The 13,659-nt window shown below is 38.7% G+C and overlaps 1 long non-coding RNA gene across 1 annotated transcript; it reads right to left on the reverse strand.

Annotated features, from left to right (window-relative positions):
* Window positions 1-2,885: 2,885 nt before the first annotated feature.
* LOC118470210 (uncharacterized) lies at window positions 2,886-3,605 on the reverse strand. Its single transcript, XR_004847238.2, has 2 exons — window positions 3,386-3,605; window positions 2,886-3,207 (listed from the first exon to the last, which is right to left on the reverse strand). It is a non-coding gene; the product is annotated as an uncharacterized LOC118470210 (long non-coding RNA).
* Window positions 3,606-13,659: the final 10,054 nt, after the last annotated feature.

Raw genomic sequence — 13,659 nt, forward strand, 5'->3', positions numbered from 1 at the left:
CAGGTGTGTCGTCATTCTGCTCTGACCTCTGAGTTAAATGAAAACTTACAAGACCCTCACACTAGTGATGAGAATTCCGGCTCTTTTATGACAGCCAGTTCTTATGGCTCGGCTCACAAGTGGCTCTGCAGATTTTCCATTGTTTCAATTAATTTACTACCAAAAATAATGTAAAATTATGTGTAAAATGAATTGCTAATGTACAGAACATACATTATATCAAATGTTTATTATTTATCTGTCTTATACTCAACATGGAACAGAGAGATATAAAAATAAATTTTGAAGTACAAAAACAAATCCCCATCTCATTTTGCCAAAAGGATCCAATCACTGATTGTATATCTATAAACTTCAACTATTTACAGTGAAACATCATAGAGAAGCTACACACCTGCTGTGACGTCACTGACTGGGGTGTAGCTTAAAGTGCAGCAAGCATTTTTAACTGTAGAAGTGTTTTCCTGTTTTTTTGTAGCAGATATTTTGACATACACTGTAACAAATTGCTGTAAAAATACAGGATATTTTGTACAGTAATATACCGTTCTTTGTAAATACAGCCGAATACTGTAAATTCATGTGTTTTTACAGAACAAAATATTAACAGCAAGCTACCGTACAATCTTACAGCAGATTACAGTATTTTTCTGGTTTGGGTTGATTTGAGTGTGACTGTTGCTGCAGTCCGACTGTTACTCGTCTCAGCAAATTTTCCTGCACATCACCACAGTTAGCAAACACTCAACACAAAGAAGTGACGAAATAGGTTTAAAATATTATCCACCAGTGATTTTACTCATTACTGAGGGAAGAACTGGGAGAAAAGGAAGAACTGAGGAGGACGAGTTTCGGCCCTCAGACCTGCAGGGACCATCTGCAGCTGATCCATCCTGCTCCCGTTCACTTAACAAGGTAACTGTGATTATTAAAAAGTCAGCCTTACTTTTAATTCTGTCAGTCTATTTATGTTTTTTTCTTTGACAGTAACATAAACATAGCCAGTTAGTTACTGCTTGGTGTTAGCCACGAGTTGCTAGCATGAATGCTAACATTTTCCACACTGTTAGCTAGCAGCTAGCTAGCTAGCAGCTAGCATGCGCCCCTTTGGCTGCAGAGTGGACACAACTTTGGGTCTTTCTTTTAAACGAGCAACAGCGCCGAGATCCCAAAATGGCTTTTGCCATATGGCAACGGCTTTTGCCATATGGCAAAATGGCTTGCCATATGGCAACGGCTTTTGCCATATGGCAAAATGGCTTTTGCCATATGGCAACGGCTTTTGCCATATGGCAAAATGGCTTGCCATATGGCAACGGCTTTTGCCATATGGCAAAATGGCTTGCCATATGGCAACGGCTTTTGCCATATGGCAAAATGGCTTGCCATATGGCAACGGCTTTTGCCATATGGCAACGGCTTTTGCCATATGGCAAAATGGCTTGCCATATGGCAACGGCTTTTGCCATATGGCAACGGCTTTTTGCCATATGGCAACGGCTTTTGCCATATGGCAAAATGGCTTTTGCCATATGGCAAAATCGGCTTTTGCCATATGGCAGCAGTTTTGCCATATGGCATTCAGCAGTGGTTTATGACAGACTCAGGATTGGTATATGGCGAAATTGTGTGACTAATCATTGTTGACGCTAGTCACAAAATACTGTCATGCATTGTGCTTTTGATTCACGTGCAGTGCGATTTAGGTTTACTGTATTTTTTATGTTTCTCACACTGACGTCTGTACACGTATGACCGCCGATGAGTACCGTAACGTCACGGGCCGTGTTAGGTGGCTAGGCTAACCGTGTTAGACACCGGAGCCAGCCTAGCCTTAACCGGCCATATGCCCAAATAGTCTATACACTGTATATACTGTGTGTGTCTGTGTGTATGTGTGCGCGTGTGTGCAATCGCAAGACGTATGCTTGCACTTTTGTTTTTTTTTATGAACGACTGTACATTATTAATAGAGCTATATTAAAACTGTTACAGTTGCATGTCATTTTTAAGGGTCATAAAGACGTTCTTTTAATTTTGAAATCAGCCATATACAGTTTCACTTGTGAAATATAAGCCACACAGTTTGCACCACATCTACCAATTCTACAGCGATTGGTAGTAATAATATTACTAATAAAGGCAGGGACATGCCTTGCGTGTATGTACAGATGATACTTATTTTTTCACTGAAATATCCGCTGTATGAAAAAACTGTGCTTCTTTCACACGGTCAGATATCTGCCAGTAGGGGGCGTCGTTGGTGTATTTTTCCATGTCAACAATGACAAAGTTTTAGAGGTTTCTTCGGTGAAAGATGAGAGATTGCAGAGAGATGACTCAGAATTGAAACTCAGTACACGCCATTTTTAATTCCTCTACTTATCCACCACTGCCACATGGTTGATTGTGACCAGTGACATTATATACGCCATTATCAGTGGAATACAGTGCCACACGCCATCATCCTTGCCATATACCGTTTCAGGTTTGCCATGTGCCATTGCATTTTTGCCATCTGGCATTTCGGTCTTGCCACATGGCACTTCTGGTTTGCCATCTGGCATTTAGGTTTTGCCATGTGCCGTTTCCTTTTCTCATATGTTATTTTTGTAACATATAATAAAATAAATAGTACAATAATAATAAATAATGATAATAAACAATAACATAATAATATTACTGTATAATGTAATGTTTTATAATATTGTCTAATAATGTGTAATGTTAAAAATATATAAAACTACAAAAACTACTATAAAATAATATATAAAACTTGCCGTTTTACTGGTATCATTACTATACTTTTATTAAGAAGGTTTTGGATTAACTACATTAGCCTAACAATGTATAAATGAAACCAGAAAAAATTACATTCATGACAGTTTGGAGTTGGAAATGCATTTATTATATATAACATAAAAGATAATCATTACAATATCTCTAGCTTAATAAAACAGTAAACACAGTATAGATCTAATCAGAAAGGACAAAAGAAAAAAGAAAAGAAACAAGATTCAAATATACAGTGATAGGCTTAAATAATTCAAAACAATATAAACATGTTTTTTTGTGTTTGTTTTTTTGTTTTTTGGTTTTACATGTCGTTAAGAATCATGGCACAACTGTGGCTGCAGAATCCTGGTTGAGGATGTGGATCACTGTAGATGCCGTCCAGCTGTCCCCTCTTTCCCCGACCAATGCATCCTTAAAATAAGATGAAGAATGGTTTATCAAAGATCAGAATGATTTCTTTTTTAACTAAGAAGTTTCAGCAAGATATCTCTTTATTTATAGTTTACTTAAAGACAAAGCAAAATTTAAAAAAAAAAGGAAACCAAAAAAAAATAAAGGAGTGGCTAAATACACTTTTTTGAAGTATTACCTCCAGGAAAGGCTTTATATAATGTCCTACATGTCATGCATGTCTCAACTGAATACATTCTTGTGAGCTCCTCCTGATACTCTTTTGAGTATGACCTCAGGTTAATGACACCTGAGGAGAAAAAAGATAAATGACAAAATAGATGTTGTACAACAACAATAACAGCAATAACAACAACAATAATAACAACTATATTATTATTATTATTATTATTATTATTATTATTATTATTAATAAAAACAAAAAAACAAACACAAAAAAACATGTTTATATTGTTTTGAATTATTTAAGCCTATCACTGTATATTTGAATCTTGTTTCTTTTCTTTTTTCTTTTGTCCTTTCTGATTAGATCTATAGTGTGTTTACTGTTTTATTAAGCTAGAGATATTGTAATGATTATCTTTTATGTTATATATAATAAATGCATTTCCAACTCCAAACTGTCATGAATGTAATTTTTTCTGGTTTCATTTATACATTGCTAGGCTAATGTATTTAATCCAAAATCTTCTTAATAAAAGTATAGTAATGATACCAGTAAAACGGCAAGTTTTATATATTATTTTATAGTAGTTTTTGTAGTTTTATATATTATTAACATTACACATTATTAGACAAAATTATAAAACATTATACAGTAATATTATTATGTTATTGTTTATTATCATTATTTATTATTATTGTACTATTTATTTTATTATAAGTTACAAAAATAACATATGAGAAAAGGAAACGGCACATGGCAAAACCTAAATGCCAGATGGCAAACCAGAAATGCCAGATGGCAAACCAGAAATGCCAGATGGCAAACCAGAAATGCCAGATGGCAAACCAGAAATGCCATGTGGCAAAAGAAAATGCCATGTGGCAAAACCGAAATGCCAGATGGCAAACCAGAAGTGCCATGTGGCAAGACCGAAATGCCAGATGGCAAAAATGCAACGGCACATGGCAAACCTGAAACGGTATATGGCAAGGATGATGGCGTGTGGCACTGTATTCCACTGGTAATGGCGTATGTAATGCCACTGGTCACAATCAACCATGTGGCAGTGGTGGATAAGTAGAGGAATTAAAAATGGCGTGTACTGAGTTTCAATTCTGAGTCATCTCTCTGCAATCTCTCATCTTTCACCTAAGAAACCTCTAAAACTTTGTCATTGTTGACATGGAAAAATACACCAACGACGCCCCCTACTGGCAGATATCTGACGGTGTGAAAGAAGCACAGTTTTTTCATACAGCGGATATTTCAGTGAAAAAATAAGTATCATCTGTACATACACGCAAGGCCTGTCCCTGCCTTTATTAGTAATATTATTACTACCAATCGCTGTAGAATTGGTTGATGTGGCGCAAACTGTGTGGCTTATATTTCACAAGTGAAACTGTATATGGCTGATTTCAAAATAAAAAGAATGTCTTTATGACCCTTAAAAATGACATGCAACTGTAACAGTTTTAATATAGCTCTATTAATAATGTACAGTCGTTCATAAAAAAAAAAAACAAAAGTGCAAGCATACGTCTTGCGATTGCACACACGCGCACACATACACACAGACACACACAGTATATACAGTGTATAGACTATTTGGGCATATGGCCGGTTAAGGCTAGGCTGGCTCCGGTGTCTAACACGGTTAGCCTAGCCACCTAACACGGCCCGTGACGTTACGGTACTCATCGGCGGTCATACGTGTACAGACGTCAGTGTGAGAAACATAAAAAATACAGTAAACCTAAATCGCACTGCACGTGAATCAAAAGCACAATGCATGACAGTATTTTGTGACTAGCGTCAACAATGATTAGTCACACAATTTCGCCATATACCAATCCTGAGTCTGTCATAAACCACTGCTGAATGCCATATGGCAAAACCGCTCGGCCATATGGCAAAAGCCATTTTGCCATATGGCAAAACCGCTCTGCCATATGGCAAAACCGCTCGGCCATATGGCAAAAGCCATTTTGGGATCTCGCTGTCTCTCTAAACGAGACCAGGAAAATGAATTTCTAAGCAACCAGGTCCAACTAGGTTAAGTTATCTGTCTCTGTCTGTCGTGTAATTTTCCATCAAATATCCAATGTGATGCTCCACTGATCTGTTATCAAATCTCCACATGTACTTGTCATGCATTCGACCATTTGGGTAATTTAAAGTTTTAAAAAAGGTTTGTAGGATGTGTCATGTTGCTTTTCTCTCCACTTAGGAAAGGTAAATTTGGGTGTTATGCAAACGGCTACAAAAATTAGATTTAAATGTGTATTGAACTAAACAGCTGTTCTAAGTGGAAGCCTCTGTTTGTGTAATAATTTCAGTTTCCTGTTTTGTTTTTGTTGTTGTTTGTTAGTTTTTTGATGAATGTGACAGAGTTCCATATTATGTTCAAGGGATCTTTGCCTACCACACCTAATATATTCTTTCTTTGTCATTTTGTTGTAGGCTCTTTCTTGTTATTAACCCTGAGAGGGGAACAAAGGCCAGCCAGGAGAAGGTGATGTCCAAGAGGGGAAGCTGCTCCAGAAGAAGGCATCTACTGTAAATCCACATGTAGCCTCCTTTATAAAAAGACTGATGGACTCTGAGTGGGACTTCATGTAAACCCACAGCACCTCTCCACACAGGACCTCACTTTCACAAAGCAAAAGCCCAGTCTGCAACCAGATGTTCAGGTTGTCATTCTAAGGTAACAAGTCTCAGTATTGTGTTGGGTTCAGTGTAAAATACTTCAGTCTCGGTGTCTCAGTTTTGTAGTTCCAGGTTTGATCCATGGCTTGGTGTTTATTGAACATGATCATGAGTTATGAAAGACTGATTCTGAAGGCAGGGTACCTGAAATGTGATATGCAATTTTTAAACAGATTGTTGACAACCTGTTAAACATCATTGTTTTTATAGATTTTATTTTACTAGACTTGAATTACTTGAAATTTGTTAGTTGCTGAATGTGTTCAATGCAGTAGTTAAATAATTTAAGTGATATATAGGTGTCTTTTGTTACAGTTCAGGAAAAATGGAAACCAAACTCAGTGTACCTGAACTAGAACATGCACAATGAGAACCTGTTCACCATGAGGAAATGATTGTATGTTACTAAAATTGAATGGGTTTAATAAGTCAGTTTTTGAAATATGTTTGATACAGAGTTGGCTTTAATAAAAGCTTAATGTTGAAAAGTCAGCTCTTGTCTGAGCCATTTCTATGCTATGCTATTTCCTGGGGCTTTCATTTTGAAAGCTGCAGGAAATAGTTCTCTAAACAGCATAATACTGTAATAGTTTTTACAGTAATAAACTGTTGTTGTAGAATACGGTAGGATTGCTGTAAAATGGCAACTTTTGCTGCCAGCTCTTTACTGTAAATATACAGGGAAATTTCTTAGAGTGTAGCACTAAAAAGCACAGGTCTAATTACACACTGCATGGCTTTCTTTCTTCTGAGTGGCCCAGTTTTGAAGCATACTGCCTTCAGAATTTAGGAAACTTTATTGTCATGCAACCTCATTAGCTTTTGTAACTATATCTGTTCTTTTTGAATCTAAAAAAAAATGCCTTGTAAAAGATCAAATTATCCGGTATCATTTCAACCTGACATATCATTTACAGTCACTTAACAGTGTTTGGAACAACAACTGCTTATGAATTTGTCCATGTTAGCCTACAGTTAGCTAACCCAACATCCAGGAAAACATGCAGGAAGATTAGAATAATGGAGTCGTGATGCCACCCAGAGAAGGTAAGTCTGTTTACTTTCTTTTTAACTTTTTGGACTTCTGTGACAGATATTTAAGTTATGAACTGTTATGTTGTGCAGCTAACATTAGTTGTGCTAACTCCTTATGTTTGCTGTACATGGACCATGTTGAATGATGGTGTTGGATTGGTTCCTATGGAAGTGCATTGTTCTGGGATCATATGGTGCAGTAATAAACAGCTGCTGTTTCCAGTGAGAATGATGTGCAGAATTTCCAGCAACAAGGTATAATCATAGCACAGAAGTATGATTAAGTAAAGCTTCAAAGGTCTTTAGCTACTGTGCACAAATATCCTCACAAAAACAATTGTCAGGTTAGTGAAGTATCAAATGGCTCTATTTAAAATCTCATTTTACCATTGAGATGGTTCATGAACTCACATATCTGCATATTTTTGGACAGCTGGTAGAAATAAACACATCCATAACAAATCAAGTGAAAGTTTGAACTTCAGGAGTGCTTGTTGCATTGTTGGCTATGTGAAAGTTAGATCATTTTTCCAAGAGAGCATTGTACAATACCAGAAAAGCACAAAATGGATATGCAGACACAGAGTGCTGCTAAAGCCAGCTAACCACAGAACACCATTCAACAGTCACAAAAGCATCAAATAGATACGTTCTTGTCATTGCACATCAACGCACCACAAAAGCTGGTACATAAAGTCAGTCGAAGTCAGCACATGGTGGGCCAACACCTCACTAAGGCACTGTGTTGTTTTTTCTTTTAATTTACAATTTAATATATGAAACATAGTCCTGGATGAGGTAAAACTTTAAAGACTATGAAATGATTCATCTTAAGAGCAGTATGCAGTTCATTTTATTCAAAAGGTGTATTGTACATGAGGCCAGTTCTGTTGATATTGGTGATGAACTTAATTCATTTAAATGTAAGGTAGTTTGGAAGGCATATAGATGAATAGTGCTTCTTGTCTGGAAGAAAGTGCACCCAACCTTGTCATGCAGAAAGCAGTGAGAAGTGTGTCAATAGTGCAAATCCAGTACAGATATTAAAATACTTTCATTACAATTAATAGTTTTACAGTTTGGAGACAGACAGCTTTTAAATCTATAAAGAATTTGAAACGCCTCATGCAAAAAAATACTGAAACTCCCCTCGTTGTTATTTTGTTCCAAATGTTACTAATTGTGCTTTTCAGCTGTCAGTTGTGCTATTCTGTTCTTCCTGCAAGAGGTCATGGAACAGGTCATCCACAAACGCCCCCTGCACACAGTAAGCTAGGGAGATTAACTGCAGGGGATTTTGTGTATATGCGTGTCTGTTGTCTCAATAACCTGGCCCAGTGTTCACACTCACTGACGGCAGACTAATATCGTCTGATGCCTTTCCAGCCGGTATTATTCTCTCTGGTTCATGCAGGGACATTTAGGACACCTACACTCACAAAACACTGGGCTGCAGAGTCCTGCTGGCCTTGTTTGGAGGGGAGCATTTTAATGATATGTAGAATATCTGCTGCTGCTTTGTTGAACAGACTGTCTAGTTGAATAGAGAGTTCTTTAACATTTTCCATTCTGTTGGAAATCTCATTAATTAGTAGAAAAGAATTCATAGGTTCAAAATTTTTATATGTAGAAATGTATCATTCAGTTACTAAATATCAGCGAGAAAACAGATTTTATATATCATCTTTTATACTCAAATTCCAGCTTTTTTATGGCTTTTGTAGTCAGAAAACCTCACATTTCTTCGCTAGGTCTAAATCTTCAGTTGCCGTCTTGGCAAATCTCAGCCCCAAGTCCTATTAGGCTCTTGACCCCTCCATTAAGAAATGGAGCATTTCAGAGTAAAGTGGTGTTTCAGTCACGATCTGCACCTCGCTCCATAAGAGCAGTGTATTTTCCCAGTGTGTTTCAAGCTGCTGGTCGTAGGTCAAGCCATTTATGGGTGAAGGAAGAATAGTGCTACTGCCTGGAAGACTTTATCAGTAATTTATGAGGCCTTTCTGTACATATGGTGTGTCCTGCCAGGGGATCTGAGAAACAACCACAGATGGAGAGGCAACATGGTTCTGACACAATATAACAAGAGGCTGCTTCAACTGGGAAGGAGGCAGTGTGTAGGTTTATGCTGTGATGTTTGTTTGTTTTTCTTTTTACTTTTATAAAGAAGAAATCATGGCTTAAAATGCTAGCCATGAACAACGTCTGTGGTTTGTGTCTGACTGCAACCCTTTGGATGTCATTCCTCAATTCTTTATTATCCTATTTTCTGTCACCTGTGGTCTTAAAGATAATGATAGCACTTTACTTTTACCCCCACAATTTAGTTTTGGGTTGTTTTTAGATTTATCCACTATAACTCCACCTGAGTGCACCAATAAGATCAGGAATGACATGTATAGTGAAACACAGAGGCTGCTTGGTAGTCCTCACCAACAGCTATTTTGACAGCTAGTCTATACTTTTGTGAATCTGGTTTTGTACAAGTTACAATAAAATTAGTGAAAGCTTAGATGTTAAGAAATTGTTTATATTCACATTTGCAATCACTATCATTTAATTTGTTGACTCCTGTTTCCAGCTTTTTTTGGAAGTGTGTTTTTAGCCTGCTGTATTGCTGTGTATTTACACACACAGTGAGTCCTGAAGAGGTCTGCCCTAAAATGATACTATGTATTTCACCTTTATTTATTTTTGTTGTAATTCCTACACCGTTAACCTGATTTGGATGTAAATACCCTCAAATTAAAGCTGAAAGTCAGCTCGTAAATCACATCTTGATTGTTTCATTTCAAATCCAGTGTGGTGGTGTACAGAGCCGAAATGCTTGAAATTGTGTCAGTGTTAATATATTTATGGATCTGACTGTATAATTTCCCCAAAGCATAATGGACAAATAATTATTTTGTTGTTATTTTGACCTACAAAGCCAGCTCCTGTTAACCTGAAGCCCATCACATTTACATAAATGAAACAGCTTTGGTTTTGTGGACTGGTTTAATACTCTTTTTTTCTGTCAAAAAGCTGATTCTGTCTCTTTAGTCCTGTTTTAACACAGTGAGGTGTTAAAAAGTTGCTATCCATACTATAGTATTGGACAGAACTATCAGTACTGCTGATAAGTTAATAATGGTAACACTGAGAGACATCAAGGCTGCTTGTAGCATATGGAAAAGATGTAACAGAAGGATTTTAAACTGAGCATCTGATCTTGAAGGACTGTCTTTTTGATGTTTTCATTTGATCGCACCTTTTGAGCTCTCACATTCTATTTAAATGAACCACAACATACACAGGCATAGTTTGTTTCTGAATAGATCTATTTTAAGACAAAGTCATAGAGAGCAGCAACGTAAATTGTTTCACCTTGAGGTGAAGATGGAGAGGGGCACAGGGCTCTCAGCAGAGAAGTAGTTCAGCACTGTGGAGAGCTGAAGGAGAGAAGCTGATTTGTCCCGTCTCTGTCTGCCTGTCACCATATCCCAAAAACCTTATCAGTTTGTCTGCATTCATTCATACCTCCTCCTCGTGGCCTTGTCTTTGTCCTTTTTCCCCACTGTCACTGCATCTCCTACACTCTCCCTCTTTCTCTTGAGCTGCCTGCTGCTCGCTGCCAGGGAAACGCTGTGAATTAGAGCACCAGGCTGTGTGTCCAAGCACCCTCGAGGCCTTTCAGTCAGTCTCCTCTCTGCCAACTAGTACAGCACACATGCACTAGCAGCATATTTTGTGCAGTCCAGAGTCCCAGTTTCCCCAACTCATCTTAGTGCGATCATTTTAAGCTTTGCATGCGTGCAAGCAATTTATAGGACTTTGAAATCAGTTTGACATACAAGCCCTTGCTTTTCTGTCATGTAAGTTTTGCTAAAAACTTTGAAAATGTGTGCAGCAGCTGAACCTTACAATAAAGTCTAGATTAAATCACAGCTTTCGGCTCAAAGGTACAACTTTACCGAATACTGTAGACTTGCAAGAAAGTCTAATTAGGGCCTTTAGAGGGATCAAAACATTAAAAAAGCACACGCTTGAGTTATGCTTGATGTTAAAACAGGGCCTTTAAAGTAAATGGGACATTCTCATTACTGACTCACTGGCTCACCAAATAAATGTAGCTTCCCTGATGCACTGGTGAAGAGGTATGCTTACAACCACTGTAATTAGGACATGAATTGGGCAGGGAGCTCTTGTGCATGTTGTCCCTGTGTGTTAAGGTCAGCTGTTTTTAGTAGGACACATGTCCTTTAACTTCTTCTATGCTGTAAAAGAAAGGAAGCCACGCCAGCACGCTGCATGTGTGATCATTTCTGAGAGCACTGCTCCGACTCTGGAACAGAAGGAGAGCCTCCAAACCATTACATCCATTCCTGACAGGATTGCAGAAGTAGATAATCACACTGCACAACCATATATGATCCATCTGCACACGTGTATGTGCTCACTGTCAGCTCCCACGCACGATGAGCCACTTTACCGTTTAGGGTTAAGCCCCCCTCCTGATACCTCCTCCTCCCCTTCCCTCCCTTCCCCTCCCATCCTCACGCCTACTGAGCTCATCCCAGGTGCCTGCTTTGCCTGTTCAGCCACTCTGCCCACCCACGCCCTCACACTCTCAGTCCCAGTGAGCAGCGGTGAACGTTTTCCTGCTTTCTTCTTCTCCTCTCTACTGCCTCCCACTCCAAAAGCCTGTGAATCACTGGCTGACACACTGAAGCACCAGCAGGGCTCTCGTGTTTTAGATGGAGAGTGACTAACATCTTTTTTTGTCCCCTCCTCTAGTTTGTGAAGCGTTGCCCATTATTATGAGGATTTGACTTGCACATAGGTAGAAATGCTGTAAAAGGTGCAGCGTTTGTGTAGCCGTGCGGGGCAACTGCCGGCTGACAAAAGTTAATGCACGTATGTATGTGTTTGTGTGTGTGTGTGAGTGTAACGCAGTGCTGGCATGCGTGTGTGCCAAGGGGACTGAGAGAACAAATTAATTGTTCTCTCATGGAAACGTTGTTTAGCGCTTAGTGGAGTGATTCATGCGTCTCCACAATCAGCCTGTGCAAGTGACAGGCAAGTCCTTGCTGTCTTTCCACAGAACCACTGCTCAATGATTCATGTCCCCCAATCTGTTAGCAGGCACCGGCTATTGTATGAGCTGTTAGATCAAAACCTGACTTCTTGGTAAAAACGCCTTTGTTTCAGCAGATTGCAGGGTTTGCTGGACTGTAAACATAGCTTACATACTGAATGAATGCTCAGCAGCGTTTATCACAGTTTGTTTTCATGGAGCACATAAGTTTGTGACTTGGATTTGTATTGTAATGTGAGACTATGACAGAAAACGGCCTGCTGCTGATTAGGACTCCAAGGTGCAGCTTCATGTATCACCTCCAAACTGTCTATGAAGGCTGGAACTGATATTTTAGTCTTACTAGTTTGCTGTATATTAGTACAAATCATAATTACCTAGACTCAAAGATGACATTCTAAGATGCGTTTCGCCTGCAACAGTGCAAAACCCAAAGATGCAGTGAGTAAAGCAGCAAATTCTCTCCTTTGAAGGATGGAACAATATATTATTTTTGCATTTTTGCTTGATAAATGACTGCAGAGTTGTTGAAATAGTAGCCTATTTTCTGTCGAGCAACAACACATTGAATAAACATTTCATTTCAGCTGTGCAGTTCATATTACCAAGTGTAAGCAATTGATCTTAAAATCGAGTAGAAACAGGGTTTTCCCACACATCTTCCAGGAAAATGCTGTTGAAAGAGTTACTTCTCAGCTCAAGGACAGTGAATTTGAGAGTACACACAAAGAGACCTGGAGCATACCACTTTTCCACAACGTTTCATTGTGAAAACAGTTTTAACACGATTGTGTCTTCATAAGAGTCAAAATCCTCCTCCTTAAAATAATCAAATAAAAGCTGGTGTCATTGCCTTTTGGAATAAAATATTTTCCTCGGGGTACAGCAGATTTCATCATGGTGTAGGAGCATTTATCTGTTGATTTGCAGTGCATATAGCACATCTGTGACTTGTATTTTTAGCACATACTGCTAAATAGCACTGTAATGACGCATGATGACATGAAGCGTTGTATCCAGGAAAAAAACGCTGAACATTCTCCACTGAGTCTGTTTGAAGTGACACAGTTTGCCCTTTTGTTTGGCCTTCCCACTCTGGAGTGGACCGAGCGTAAGTTTGATTCAAGCATCCATACAACAAACAGTGCTCATACAGTCACTGCGTCTCAGTTACACTGGTTCAGCCACTTGGCAGAGGGTGATCATTTTCACCCACTGACAACTGTGATTGTCTGGACTTCGATCTGCCAAGAAACGCTCCACACAGATGGCGAGAGAGAGAACATGGAGGTTGATTTCACCGTCTCTTACCGGCCTCGGTATAATCGAGCTCTAAATATTTCGTAAGTGGGTTGATGTGTGCTTGTTGACATGTTTGTGTGTCTACATGAGTGTGAATGCATCCTGTGAGTGTGAGCATACAGTGTGTGTGTCTGTCAGCGACTCATGCTGCCTGCGGAAGCTACAT

The sequence above is a fragment of the Amphiprion ocellaris genome, chromosome 2 (genome assembly GCF_022539595.1).
Source record: "Amphiprion ocellaris isolate individual 3 ecotype Okinawa chromosome 2, ASM2253959v1, whole genome shotgun sequence".
In the NCBI taxonomy this organism is placed as follows: Eukaryota; Metazoa; Chordata; class Actinopteri; family Pomacentridae; genus Amphiprion; species Amphiprion ocellaris.